This window comes from Felis catus, chromosome F2 (assembly GCF_018350175.1).
Source record: "Felis catus isolate Fca126 chromosome F2, F.catus_Fca126_mat1.0, whole genome shotgun sequence".
Classification (NCBI taxonomy): Eukaryota; Metazoa; Chordata; class Mammalia; order Carnivora; family Felidae; genus Felis; species Felis catus.
Genome location: NC_058385.1, coordinates 76,860,032 through 76,874,935, shown reverse-complemented (window position 1 = coordinate 76,874,935; position 14,904 = coordinate 76,860,032).

Here is a 14,904-nt window from a genome sequence, read left to right as displayed (position 1 = left end):
ATCCATCCAATGAGATAAAAGTATGAACACATTTGTATTTCAAAGACCACCCTAAACTACCAAATATCCTCCTGTGGCAAGTAAAATGCTCTGTCACTGGAATTTCTGGGTCTTTCAGCTGAGTCTACTCTTGTTTTGGAAATTAGCCAACTTTTATTCCATGACCAATGGAAGAAGTCTTACATCTACATACTTAAATTTAAAGCACCTTGAGCAGGTGGCTCCTTTCTTTAGTGTCCTGTAGAGCTACAGGCAAATAATAGATTATCAGAAATGTTTACTGGAGAAATTTCTATTGAGTTGCTATATTCCAGTGCATAGCCCAATGTCTTATATATATGTACTTCTTTGTATTTTCATTTCCTCTCACACTTCTGTCTTTGCCAGGTTTCACACTTCACACTGTGAAGTAGATAGGGACAATACTATGTTTAACACTTTCACACAAGGAATCATTAGAATGAATGTATTCCTTCTAGGAACCAAGCATTGTGCTATTAAGGGTTTGAGGATGTAAATTGAAGATAGGTAGATAGGGAGGGAAGTAGATAGGTAGATAGATAGATAGAGAGACAGATAGATAATAGATAGATAGATGCATATGTATATATGTATGAATGTTCATATGCCCACATGCAATGCATGTTTGTATGTATATAAGTCTATCAATCATTGTTAAATAGTTACTCTTCTAAATCACAAAGCAAATGGCATGAGTAGACTCCCATCCAACTGCCAACTATTCTGGTAGTGCTATTTCCTCACACCCTAAATGCACTGGAAAATGCTAAGGCAATAGTTAGATCTTTGATAAATAGTAAAAAATGTGACTTCTTGGGTGTTCTACCCAAATATAGGTACTGGAGCCTGAGGGAGAAATTCTAATATGGTGGACATGGATAAAATGGCAGGTGGTTCCATTGGGGAGACAAAATAATTCTTTTCCCAAGGGGCTAAAAATGATAGCCCATTCTTCCCACATCATTGACTCAAAAGACTATAATGAAGCTATAATGATCTATCATGTCAAGGAATACTACTGTTTAGGGAGTACTTGATCCATGAGTTGTTGGCACAGTGTGCTATGAGGAACTATTAAGGTACAGCTTGCCAATGTTCATAATATTTGGGGAGCCACAGCTCCCAGAGGATCAGCTTTTGCTTGCTAACTCTGAGGGCTCCATTCCTGGGACACAAAATTAAAGTTCAAGTAGAAGATTTTTTTCAGGTAAGTCACTACAATATTCATACATATTAGGAGGGAGAGAAAGACAGAGAGAGAAAAAATGGAAGAAAAGAGAGGAAACTAACAGAATTCTATTAAAGGAATTAAAAAAAAAAAACCCAATAACATCTACACTGACCTCCACCATTAAGTCAGGTCAATCAGTCCACAGGCAATCATTAAGCATCCAGGGTGAATGGGATCTGAAGTGATATATGGAAAGAATACCACCAGTCCTTGTATAGATGGCATGTTTATGTCCTCCCGAACTTTGTATGTTGAAATCTAACCTCCAATGTGATGGTGTTAGGAGGTGGGGCTTTGAGGAGGTGATAAGGTCATGAAGGTGGAGCCCTCGTGGGTGGTATTAATGCCCTTATAAAAGGGACCTCAGAACTGTCCCTATGTTCTTTCCACCATATGAGGACACAATGAGAAGTTGACCGACTGACCTCTGGAAGAGAGAGTCACGTGAACCTGACCATGCTCGATCTCAGATTTCCAGATCCCAGATTCAGATCCCCCTTTAACACCACCCCCCGAAAAGATTATCTACCAAATTAGATTAAATTGGTCTATACAATTCAGGTACACAAAACTGGAAAGTTTCTCTTCTTTGTTCTACTTTGGATTCATAGACACACGTAAATGAGGACAGAGCCAAAGGCAAGCTGAGGACAAAGCACAAGCTGACACCCCACAGTCAACCCCTCCCTACCAGGTGGGATATGTGTGGCATTCCTCAGGCACTCCTGGCTGCCAAGAACAAAGGAAAGGGAAAAACAAATGATTAACCGATAGACATCACCATCACGCAGGACAGGAGTCTCCATAGTTTGCAACGGCTTTAATGATTTCCAAGAGAAAAAGCTATCTCCAGAAAGGTATAGACTCAGTTTCCTGGAGCCATAACATCACCTTCCACTCCATAGAGATGTGGGGAACAAAGGCAAGAAGAAAATGTAGATAAAATTAAATTTCTTTATAACCTGTAGCCCACTGGCAAATGCTTGAGATAGGGAGAGCATAACGTTCCTCCAGGAACTCGCTGTCTTAATGTTAATGCTTTGCTAGAGGGAAACATAGCTCAACTGTGGCAAGGCCTCCAGTGTCTTGTGAATTTTCTTTAGCATATGCAAGTCCTTTCGGGAACTTCCCCTTGCCTAAACCTCCCCCAGTTCCCAGGTATATAATCAATCACTCCTCACAACCCCAGTACAGCCCTTTCTGCCCGGGGGTCCTGTCCCACTGCCTTAATAAAATCACCTTTTTGTACCAAAGATATCTCAAGAATTCTTTTTTGGCCATTGGATCCAGATCCTCACCGCTACTCTTCCAAAACTGTGTCATTGGGCATCTAACGTGGGGCTTTGGATCGTTTCATCTGGACTCAGCCTTGGTGCAAAGTTGGTGAGTCCTTTCTCTTTTCTTCCTTCACTCTCATTTCGGGGGCTTTTCGAGGAGTGTGGTCTCATTGGAACCCTTTCATGTCGACTGCTCGGGCAGCAATCCTCTAGAGTGGCTGCACCCACGTTTCTACTTCCTTCCCTCGTGGGCTCACCTAACTTTCTTAATTCAGATTTTCATGAGCAATACTTCATTAAAATGGCCTTTTCAACACCAGTGGTGGTTTCTATTTTGCTGTATCTGCTCAGAGTCCCCTCCCCCTTCACTTGACCCATCGGAGACTCTCACACAGGTGTTCACTCTGCTCCTGGAAGCACTTTGAGCACATGATTCCAGCTCAGCAAGCGCCTCTGGTTTTCTATCTCGCAGGGCACTCTTCGGTCTCGTTTTCTGGATTCTTTTCCTCTCTCCAACCTCTAAATGGCAGAGACCCCCCCGAGCTCAGTCCTTGGCCCCTTCTGCTCTCTCTTGAGGTCACTTCTTTGACGTGCCTCAATTATGAGCCTTGAATACCATACATTTATGGCCGAAAGTCAGGTTTTCTCTCTAGTGCAGGACTCTCCAGTATTTCTATTGCCGTTTATGGTGACCTTTCACCCAGACATTCCAGGCAACAACCTAAGAATTATCTTTGGTCCCCATGTTTATTTACATCCCACATACAATCTACCAATAAGACCTTCCACTTATGGCTTTGAAGCATTCAGTTAAAAAAAGAAAAGAAAAGAAAAGAACCATTTCCTACCCCCATTACTGTTACCTGGCCAAGGTGCCTTCTGTTACCACCTGCATCAATGTGATAGTCTCCGAGTTGGCTCCTTGCTGTCACTTTTCCCTCTCTAGCCAAGTTCCAGAGAGTACTTTGGGTTTATCTTTTTAAGTTTGTTTGTTTGTTTAGAGAGGGAGCATGAGAGGGAGAGAGGGGCAGAGGGAGAGAGAGAGAGAAAAAAAATCCTAAGCAGGCTCCATGCTCAGCATGGAATCCAGCATGGGGCTCGATCTCATGAACTTGTGAGATCATGACCTGAGCCGAAACCAAAAGTCTGATGCTCAATTGACTGAGCGCCCCCAGAGCATTCTTTAAAATTATGAAACTAACCCTGTCATTTTTTCTGCCTGGAACACATGCCATTAGAATAAAATTCAGAATCCATAAAATGTGTTATGTTTTAAGAGGAATCTTACATCATCCTACATAACCTTGCCCTGCCTGTCTCATCTGACCCACCTCCACTACCCCACCTCATCACTGCACTGATGCCATAGTGGCTCTCTCTTTTTGATTAAAACTTGTCAAGCCTGTTCCTACCCCAGGGCCTTTCTACTTGTTCTTCCTTCTGCTTAGAATATTCTTTTGCACAGCTTGCTCCCTCATGGAGGTTTCCAGGGAATTTCAGGTCCCTGAGAATCCTGCTCTGATCTCCCTAACTAAGACAGCTTCCTGTCACCCCTCTGCCCTTCCCATGGCCACCATTCTTATGACCTCAGCTCTGATTTCTTCTTACTTTTCTTTCTTTTTTTTTTACAAGCATCTCTATCCAGAGTTATATTATTTACTGATCAACTGATACAATAGTTTATAATAGTGTATCACTTCCACCCGCAACCTCAATAATAATGTCAGCTCCAAGGGGGCAAGTATTTTTGTCTGTTTTTGTTCTGTGTTATGTCCCATGTGCTTAGAACAGTTTATATCATACCCTTATATCACGCACATGGGATCCATAGATAGAGATATAGATACAGATATAGACACACGTAAATAATGTATACATGTATACATATACAACAGATTTATATTGAGATTCATACTCCTATGAAATAAACGAGTGAATGAGCAACTCCACAGACACTGAGCTTGTAGAAGTGAACAAGCTGGGCTATAACCATGGTGTGCTGCCTTGCCTGACCACTCTGGGTAATTGGAACAGTGCCAGGATGTCAGTCAAGAATTCTCTGGGCTGCAGCTAACAAGGAACAGACCTCTATCCAACAACAAGACCTTTGGAATCAGGTCTCAGCGGAGCCTTCTGAAATAACACAGATACAGTGCAGTAAAAACAGCCTGCAGAAACAGCATTTATAACTCTCTTTACAACTGAAGTCTATCACAGGAAATGCCGAGAAAACAACATATAAATAAAAATGAATTCTCAGATTTATCTGCTGAGGCTGTAACAACCTAATAAGGTTCCCCCAGCAAAAGCAGGGCAGGCAAGGAGAATAAAAGCACCCTCAATTTCTTCTCTTCGGCCTACATATAAAAGCAATTCCTCCTGGTTTCCAGCTAGAGCCTTCTCTCATCGTACGTAAGTGGTTCTAACTACCTTTGATGGAGGTAAGAAGGGAGGAACCATGTTTCTACATGGCTGAATTCTCACTGCACATGGTGCACACAGGTCCACCTGACTCCCAGGTTTTACATCCCCCTACTCCCACTATGACGCTGACGTCCATCACCCAAAGGCCTAGCCATCAGAATCTCGGAGGAAAAACGTGTGTGTGTGTGTGTGTGTGTGTGTGTGTGTGTGTGTATACATATACTGCTCCAGGCAAGAGAAAGTGGGAAAAAAAAAACCCTCTAGTTACATTGGTTGTCAACTCATTTTATGACACATTAGCCTTAACTATATGCCTTAGTTCTAATAACTAGATTGCAGTCTCCTTCTCTGTGCTTGAGTTCCCAAATCCCCAGTGCCCTCAAGATACATACACCTTACCATTCCAGGCATGAGTTTTACATTCCTAACTCTTGTCTGGACTCTCCTTTTGCATTCACCCTCAGCACCCAGTACGACCTAAGACATGTGGTCTCTGTGCCCTGCTCTGTTTCAGAATCCAGTATGCCTTGGCCCATCAGGAGAGTAGCAGGTCCTAAGTAGCAATGTCCCAGAATGTAGCACTAAAAACAGTAGGTCATTCTAAGCCCCTCATTATTCTAGAAAGGAACAGAAGTTCAGGCCAGAAGAGTTAAGGAGGCTACAGTGATGGTACAGCAGGGATAGACAGTGTTTTGAAAGTTAGTTTGGGGTGAAATAGAAGAAGTTGAGTAAGACTGCTCAAGGCCCTGGGACCTATCCCTGAGTCCACTGGGACTAGGGCAAGGGCAGCAGATACTAGAGCCATAATGGAGGCAACAAGATAGGTGAAGAATGAATATGGATAAATGGACGTCCACTCACCAAACTGTAAATGTTTCCTGTGACCTGTGACATGTGGAGGATGATGCTAAGCTCCAAATATAGAACCACCATGCGAACAGAGTATAGTTGAGGTGGTAAGTAATAAGAAAACTGACAATTTTAATATTGTTATTGCCAGTGAGACTTTTGTTATGCACAGTACTGCTTAGGATTTCTATTCAATACGATACTGAACTGACATGAGAATTCTCTTTCTCCAAAACAAAACCAGTAGAATGCTAGATAAAACCTAACCACAATTTATTATTTTTTGCATACCTAAAGTAAGGTTAATCCAATAAAGGGATGAAAAGCAAACACATTGGAAAGGAGACAACAAAACTAGAGGGCTTTTGGGAGATTCAGAACCAGATATGAAATTCTATGCCTGAGGATAGATGTTTAACCCCAGGAAAGATCATGAAAACTGGGCCACGGTCCCTGTGCATGCCACAGCTATCTGCCGGAGAACCAAAGCATCAATGCCTATTTGTGTGAAATAGGGAGCCAAAATTCTACCCACTGGCCCAAGAGAGTATCAAGAAAACACAGAGTCATGCTTGATATGACTGAAGTCAGCTCTGCCTTATAAGAGTATATGGCCTGCACAGATTAATACTGTGCCACCTGGGTGGCTCAGTCTGTTAAGTGTCCAACTCTTGATTTCTACTCAGGTCATGATCTCACAGTCATGGGATGGAGCCACGAGTCAGGCTAGAGCCTGCATGAGGTTCTCTCTCCTCCACTCTGCCCCTCCCCCATTCGTGCTTGTGCTTTCTCTCTCTCAAAATAAATAAATATTTTTTTAAAAATTATTAAAAATAAAAAAAATATTTTAAAACTGCTCTTGGATCCATGGAATTCATACTCTTTCAACTTTCTGAAGCAGATATAGACAGAAATCTATCCAAATGGGTACTCAACAACGAGGGGCCCAGCTACCTTCTCCAGCAGGCTTAACACATACTGAAAGTTAGTTCACAATCAGAAATTACAAACCGCAAGAGGACAGCAACAACCAGGAGGGCGTTACCAGAAGCTAGAAACAGGGAGAATTAGAGAGAACGTGTTTATTTAGTCAACAAATATTTATTGGGCACCCACTACGTGCAAAGAACTATTTTAGGCACAGGGATACATCAGGAAATAAAACAGGAAAAATCAATACCTTCATAAAATTTCCATTGCAGTAAGAAAGATACTTGAAAGATACTCAAAATAAGTATCCAAGTAAGAACTTACAGATAATGAATTACATACAAATTAAAGTTTCCTCCATAAATTCCAAGGAGTCGGAGTGGACTCAAAAATTCAGAAATGCACCAATTCCTTACTGTCTTTTATTCATTTCTTAGGATGAAAACATTCTAATATAGGAATATATATCATTCAGTTGCAGCTCAATTCTGATGTTGCAGCCCAGCACTTGGATTTAGCTTTGGCTGTTTCTTCTGCCCCCTATCTGGGACTGAAATATATGCAGGAATTAAAGTGCCAACTATAAAATCAGCTAATCTGCATTTGAATTTCAACTCGGCTTCTTAGCTGAAGGACCTCAGGAAAGTTGCCTAAACCTGCACATTTCCACAATTTTAAAAAGACAGTATCACTGCAATGTAACTCATGGGGCAGTTACGATTTGTCTATGTAAAACACTTAATGCCTGGCACATAGTAAATGCTCAATAATTATTAACTATTATTATACCATTTTGATGCCAGATAAAATTGATCCACAATAAGCATTGACGCTTCCTGATTCTTCACTCAGAGGATGGGGATTCTTTTCGAATCCTGGGAGGTGCCATCATTTAAGTGCTTAAGCATTTAGAATTCTAGTGAAATGGATCCCTTGCCTTTCACAAATAGACAGCCTTAGAGAGAGAGGAATGCGTTTGTTAAATTGACAAGGGATAGCAAGGATCACTCCAGAACTAGAATAAGTAAAAGATGTTCAATAAATTTTGACAAACATGTTAATTGTGGTACAGAAGAAAATTGTTGAGACATGTGATTTGGAATGACTTAGGAATAAAGCTCCTTTGAAATGTACATCCATTCTGTCCTCTAATACCTCCCGAAGGTTGATTAACTCACTAAGCTGGGTTTTATGAGAAAGCCCCTGTGATATCAGTGGGGGAAGTCATGCTGAAAATGACAGAGTGTGGCATTAAAAGCAGTTAATCTTACCTTGTGGCTGTTTGATGTCGGTAGAATCTGATATACTAAGATGTGTTACCCATACCCACTGAAGTCCTCAGAGGCAAATAAGTAAGCTTTTTATTCGGGGGCAAAGATGCCATTGATGACGATGATGAAGATACTGCTTGCTAATTACTATATGTGACTATTCTAATTTCATCCATAACCTATTTTGAAGTATACGTAATAGTATCTTCATTTTACAATTCGAGAAACTAAGACTCAGAGAAGTTAAGGCTCAGTATTAATCGGAAAATCAAGATTCCAACCCAGTGAGTCTGATTCCAAAATTTCTGCATGGGATCTGCCATAAAATAATTAAATCAAGGAAGTCTGTAAACAGATCTTTTCCATGTTACTTTTCTTCAGTCGGAAAAATAATGATATTAAGCACAAGGAAAACATATTCAACCATACTTATAAATATTATAAAAAATAGGTTTTAATAATAAGGTGCTTCCACTTGGAAAAATACTCTGTGATTCTGATATTTCTGTGGTGTATTATTTATCTATCCTGCATGCTTGGTTTCACAAACACTTTCCACGATGCTCACATGCCCCTAATAAAACAATGTGGCACTTGCATTATGGGCTCTCCATAAATTCGTTTGACCGCTAGTAAAAATCATGTTAAGAAAAAGAAAAATCTCAGCTTCCAAAGTGTGATGGGCATTTATATAGACATTTGACAATAACATTTAAGCATCTGGAGTACACAACCTGATTGTAGTTTATAATTGTTTGGCCAGCTGTCTTACTCTATTGCCAACGGGTCTTATCTAGACACGTATCTTAATCACTCCTGAGCTTTGTGGAAAGATTCCAAGAGGAACAAATAACGGGAGACCATTCGTGCCTGGATGTTGTCAGACAAGATGTAGAGCCCTTGAATGTCAGAGATGAAACACAAGTGATACTCTAATCCAACTACCTCCTATTACAAGTGAATAGACTATAGCCCAGAGAGGGGATGTGATTTATTTAAGGTCACTGTATTAGTCAGGATAAGGCAAGGTTATGTTGCAGTAACATGCAATCTCACATTTCAGCGCTTTAAAAACAATTATTATTTTTTTAATGCTACATGATCCAAAACGCAGTAGTCAGGTGTAGAGGTCATCAGAGCCCCTCTTCCCACATGGGCTCCCATTGTCATCGGAGCAGGACTGGCACAGCACACTTTGTACCTGGGCTCCTGAAGGTTCTTCCATGAAGAGATGTTCACCTCTCCTGTTTCATTTTGTTGGCTAAAACAAGTCATGTGCTTAACTTCAAAGGGAGAAGGGAAGTGTAACCCTGCCAAGTACTCAAAAGGAAAAGGTCAGATATGTTTCTGAATTGCCATAAATACCATAATCCACAGCAACTATGACCACATTCACAGCAAAGGTGACATTACCACGGGGTTCAGTGGAAGGCCTGATTTCATCAGAGGTGAAAACCAGAGAAGATAGTGTCTGGTAGAGCTAAAAGGGCAGTGACAGAAGGGACAAGTAATACTGGAAGTCAGAAGGAAAGCTAGCATGCTATCCTAATAATCTTTCCATCTGGGGCAAAGTACTCTAGATAGTTCAGTACATCTGTATAGCTCAGGAAGTGGGTGCCCACTTCTGATCCTGCAGACAGAGAAAACCATGCTGGAAGGAGAGTAACACCAAGAGAAGTAGACTTTGAGGACTACTCAAACCACTGGAGGTCCAGGAATCACTGGCCAAGGAGGAATACAAATCAGGATGTACAATAATGAAAGCCATAACTAGAATGTTCGACAGCACTCGTGGAATGATGTTGACCCAAGAATTAGCCACAGTGGGGATCCACTGCCACCCTTGGGCAGGGTGAGGGGGCAGTGTTCCAGAACCGGTCAGGGGGAAAAATTCTTCACGGAAGCTGTGGCCTTAGGCCCAAGCACACGGTTTGTACCCAAACTCCGGTGTCACGAGGACAGAACCGTGAGAAAAGTCTGAGGCATCTTTTGCCCCAATATTTCACTGGTGGGAAGCAGAAGTGCAGATGAGAGAAATTTCCCAGTTGATGTGGCCCACAAGGGCAGCCTCCAGGGCACCAAACAGGGTGAAGAAAGATGGGGAAATGGATGTATTGAGCATATAAAGAATAACTGAGCAAAGGACTTGAGATTCTGGAGTAACATGGCTAAAGTCATAGAGCTGGGCAGAGGTTGAGCTTGTGAGCAGAGACATAACCCACTTCCAGATCTGAGCTCTTCCCTAAATACGACATTTCCCTGGTTGGAAGTCTAGCATAGCAACCACTCATTTTGCAGACGTAGAACTCGAAGAAACTGATGCCAGCAGGCCTGCAGTTCACAAAGCTGAGCCAGGGCCCAGGCCCTATGGGGGTCAGCCCTACTCTTTACGTTGCAACACTTACCATCGCTTCCATCTCCTTGCTACCTACTGTTCTTAAACCCTAAACTTCAACCGTGTTCATTGACTTGCCGTACCACCAATGCCTTGCTGCTCAGATGGTGGTCCACGGACAAGCTGCGTCAGCATCACCAGGATGCTTAGCAGTGCAGAGTCTCAGGCTCCATCTCAGAATCAAAGTCTACATCGAATCAATATCCCCAGATGCCTGTGAGAACTTCGCCAACACACCCTGTGTGCTCCGAGCTCAGGATTTCATACGGCACGTGCCTTCCTAACGTGGGATGTTGTAGCTTACAAAGATAGGTTTGAATTTGTCCACAGACATTTTTTAAAGGGAATCCCCTCTCCAAATAGTGGGAATGCTAATTACATGGCTGATTCCCCACCTCAGGGGGGTCTGGTGATCCAGCCTGCCCTCGTTGTACGAATTCCAGAGTCCAGAGATTCAGTTGAGAACGGTGATTCTAACTACCCGCACTGAGTGAGTGAGTACACGAGGCTGGGAGAATTAGGATGTGGCACAGACAGGACCAGTCAGCATCCCTTTCTGGGGAACAGACACAGGTCCTGACAGAGTAGTCACCTATACAAGGACCGTGCAAGACCCCATCTGCTTAGGGTCTTCTGTTTACTGAACAGGAAGGAAAGTCAGAAGAAATCAACACGGAGATAAAAGATACGTGTGAGAACAAGAGAATTGCAGACATTGTCTAAACCGGGGTCCCACACCTGTCTGGATAGTCCCTTGAGCCCCTCACTTATGGCAGACAAGAAATTCATGTTTGTGCTTAAGCTTGTTCTTTTGGGTATCTCTTCCTAGAAACAGAGTGGTTTCCGATGAATCCTTCTGGGTATTTTCTATTCGTATTCCTCTTTCTGGACAGAACTTAAGTACCACCTCTGGGCAGGCTTTCGTGACACCCCTTCCCGAAGCAGAGATCAGTGTCCCATATCTTTGCCAACACAATCTTCTGGTCATGTCTCTGCTAAGACATTTATTACAGCATATGACGACAGCCTTCCCCAGTGTCTCCACAGGGTTGTTGTGAGGATGAAGAGCAAGGACCATGACTGTCTTTCCCACCCTGGACACAAAAGCATGTTGGAGAGTGTCTGGCATATAATATGCACCCAGTCCATATATTTTGAGTAAAAATTCAGTGGAAATACCTCTCCCACATTCACATATACCCAGGATGCATTTTAAGTCCTTGTGAACATTACAAATTAGTAGTATTTCAGCAGAACGGCACAAATTCTCCTGGGCAGGTCCAGGAATAATAAAGGAACAATGTAATCACTACTCTTTTCAGCTTCATTAAGTAGGGAATTGGAGGTAAAACTGAGAAGCCAGACAACACTTGGGAATTTGATACATGTCTTTTAAAGAACTTAAAAAGAACAATTACGCAGACAGGGTTCGGCAGTTAAAATGCATCTTAATTGAATCAGGCTGGAAAGAGAAGCCTGAATTAGATTTAAAGGGAAAGTTTAAGGGATTCTTCATAATTAGGTAAGTTAATTCAAAACATTCACAGTCTGATAGTTTCATCCACTCCTGGGCTGGATTGAGAGGAAAGGAAACACACGAGGAGGAAGTACCTCTATAAGACCTAGGCTGGGTATTTGGATCTCCTTTCCTTGATGAATGTGGATCTGAAGCAGTGGAGGAACATTGTGCCTCACACTGGAGACTGGGAGATGCCAAATGTAAGGAGGATTAACAAGGGCTGCTTTCCAAACACAAAACCAACCAAAAGACCTAAAGTCCTATCAACAAACCTAAATAAAGCCTGAAATGAAGCAGTAAGTTCTGTTATCTGGCCTCGCCTACAACGAACACAGATGTTTCTAGATGTTCACGCTCATCTAGAAATCACCAGCAGGTACTACCACACGCTGGTGAAGAAGAGAGTGTGATGTGGGATTCCCCAGAATGGAAGCCATCTTGACCCTTCACTGTGTTTGCACAAGACGGCGAGAAAATGGTTGAGTGCTTCCTGGGCCTGTATCTTTGTGAGATGCCGGAAGGTTCAGAAATCAATATGACTACTTTATTCCACTGTGTGCATTTGACTCTCTTCCCCCAAGGCTTCTTGAAATGAAATCAAGTGCAACTGACTTCGTAAGGGTTGGCGCATGAACCGAGATGAGTCGCAAACAGCCCTCCGTTCCTGTGGAGGTGTGCAGTCGTGTGGAGATACGACACATGACACATGGCACCAGAATGTAAAGCTTCCCAGGCAAGAGTAGGACGAGGCTCCTGAACGAAGTAAAGTTGGTAAAGAGATGATGTGCCCTCAAGGAAATGGGACATGATTGGGTAATCCCTTTTCACCGGACTGTAAAGTTAAATAGCATTTCAGTAGTAAGCAAAACAAAGGGAAGAGACCTGCGGCTAGACACATTGGCACGAAGGACAGAGATAGGTATACGTATCTGAGGGACATTTTAGCCAGCACAGAGATTATATTTGATTATGTGACCATGGCCATTGCACACAACTATCTCAACTATGATAAACTCTCCCATATAATTTATCCGTATCATTTGATAAGTTCTTCCATATAGTCTATCGTGTATTATTGTTATATTAGGATATATTACAATTATTATATAGTACAAGTATATGTTGCCATATATTATGTATATAGTAATATATAATATGTAATTACATTACCCACTATATATGATATATTTATAACACTTTAGTTATATAATATATAATATATTATATTATTATAGCGATTTTATTCTTTTACATATGACAATATTAAAACTTAGGCCAGTGAGCCAAAAATGGCAGAGCCAAACCTGTAAGTTTTCTACTTCCAAATCCGATAATTTTCGCCATTCTACAAACCAATGAGAAAGAGGCAATAATGAAAGAGAGGGGCATAATAGTAATTACAACCACACAATGTAACATCTTTAACGCTCCTCTAAAGAGTTTAGAATGTGACATTCAGTTAGTTAATAATCATTATTTCACTATTACTTCAATATTTTGAGCAGGGACTATTAGCTTCAATTTTGTTGCAAGTCTATTTGCAAAGATAACTTTGCATCAGATATTCTTTGTATCCAAGCGATTGTTGGTCACACAACCTTTAACAGACTTCAAACCACTCCCTTCCTTCCTCCCCGCTTCCTTCACAGGCCCCAGAAAAGGAAACCCTGATATGTGTTGTGGTGAACAGCCTCCAAGGTGGCCCTTGATCATCCCTGTGTTGGTGACCTTGTAAAATATCTTCCCTCCTTGCCTAAGGGCTGGAATTGTTGACTTACTTCTAACAGAATATAGCTGAACTAACAGGACACCATTTCTGATTAGGTTTTAAAGACAGCGGCTTGTTAAGCACCTTCTTTCACTCTTAAAGATCTCTTTCTTTGGAAGAAGCCGGTTTCCATGCCATTTGGGAATCTGTAGAGGCGCCCTTATGGTGAGAGATCAAGGTCCGCAAACAGACATATAAGTGAGCTTAGAAGTGAATGTTCTTTGGGGCGTGTGGGTGGCTCAGTCAGTTAAGAGTCTGACTTTGGCCCAGGTCATGATCTCACGGTTTGTGAGTTTAAGTCAGGCTCTGTCCTGACAGCTCGGAGCCTGGAGCCTGCTTCAGATTCTGTGTCTCCCTCTCTCTCTGCCCCTCCCCGTTCAGACTCTGTCTGTCTCTCTCTCTCTCAAAAATAAATAAACATTAAAAATTAAAAAAAAAAGTGGATGTTCTTCACTAAATCAAGATTTCAAATGAGACCACAGCCTTACTTGACAGCTTGACTAAAATCTCATGAAAGACTTTGAGCCAGAGGCACTCGATTAAGTTATGCCCAGAGTTTTGACTCATGTTACATGTGAAATCATCAATACTTGTTGTTTGAAGCTGATAAGTTTTGGGTCAATTTGTTACATGGCAATAAATAACTAACGCAAATTTTGGAGGCTGAATCTTCAAGAACACATAAGTTGACCATCCTAATATGGTGTTTTTAGTGGCCAAAATTTGGTTTGTTCGTGTGTTTTCCCTAAAAGAAATATAGTGTCTTATGAAAAGAGTAAGATTCAGCATGGTTAGGGGAGGACTCAGAGACCTTTATTTCCAAAGGGATGAATGGATGATTCTAAAACACATCAAAGCTTGAAATCCATAGACTTTGTGGACATTCTGTAGCCTTGGGGACAGTGAGAGCTAGGTTCAATCCTGGTTTCAATCCTCTATATCCTATACTGGCCATATGATATAGAACATGTTATTTAAGTACTCTGAGCCTCATTCCCCAAATATATAAATGAGAAGAACTCTCTTGGCTTTTCAAAGTTATAGGAAAGATCATTTAAGACTAACAAAGGTCAACATTCTAGTGTCTGGCACATAATAATGATTCAACAAAATTATGTTTTCTCCCTGGCTAGTGGAGTTTAACTTCAAACCAAGACCACATATGTTTCTTTGTTTTCTTTCTTTCTCTTTCTTTCTTTCTTTCTTTCTTTCATTTATT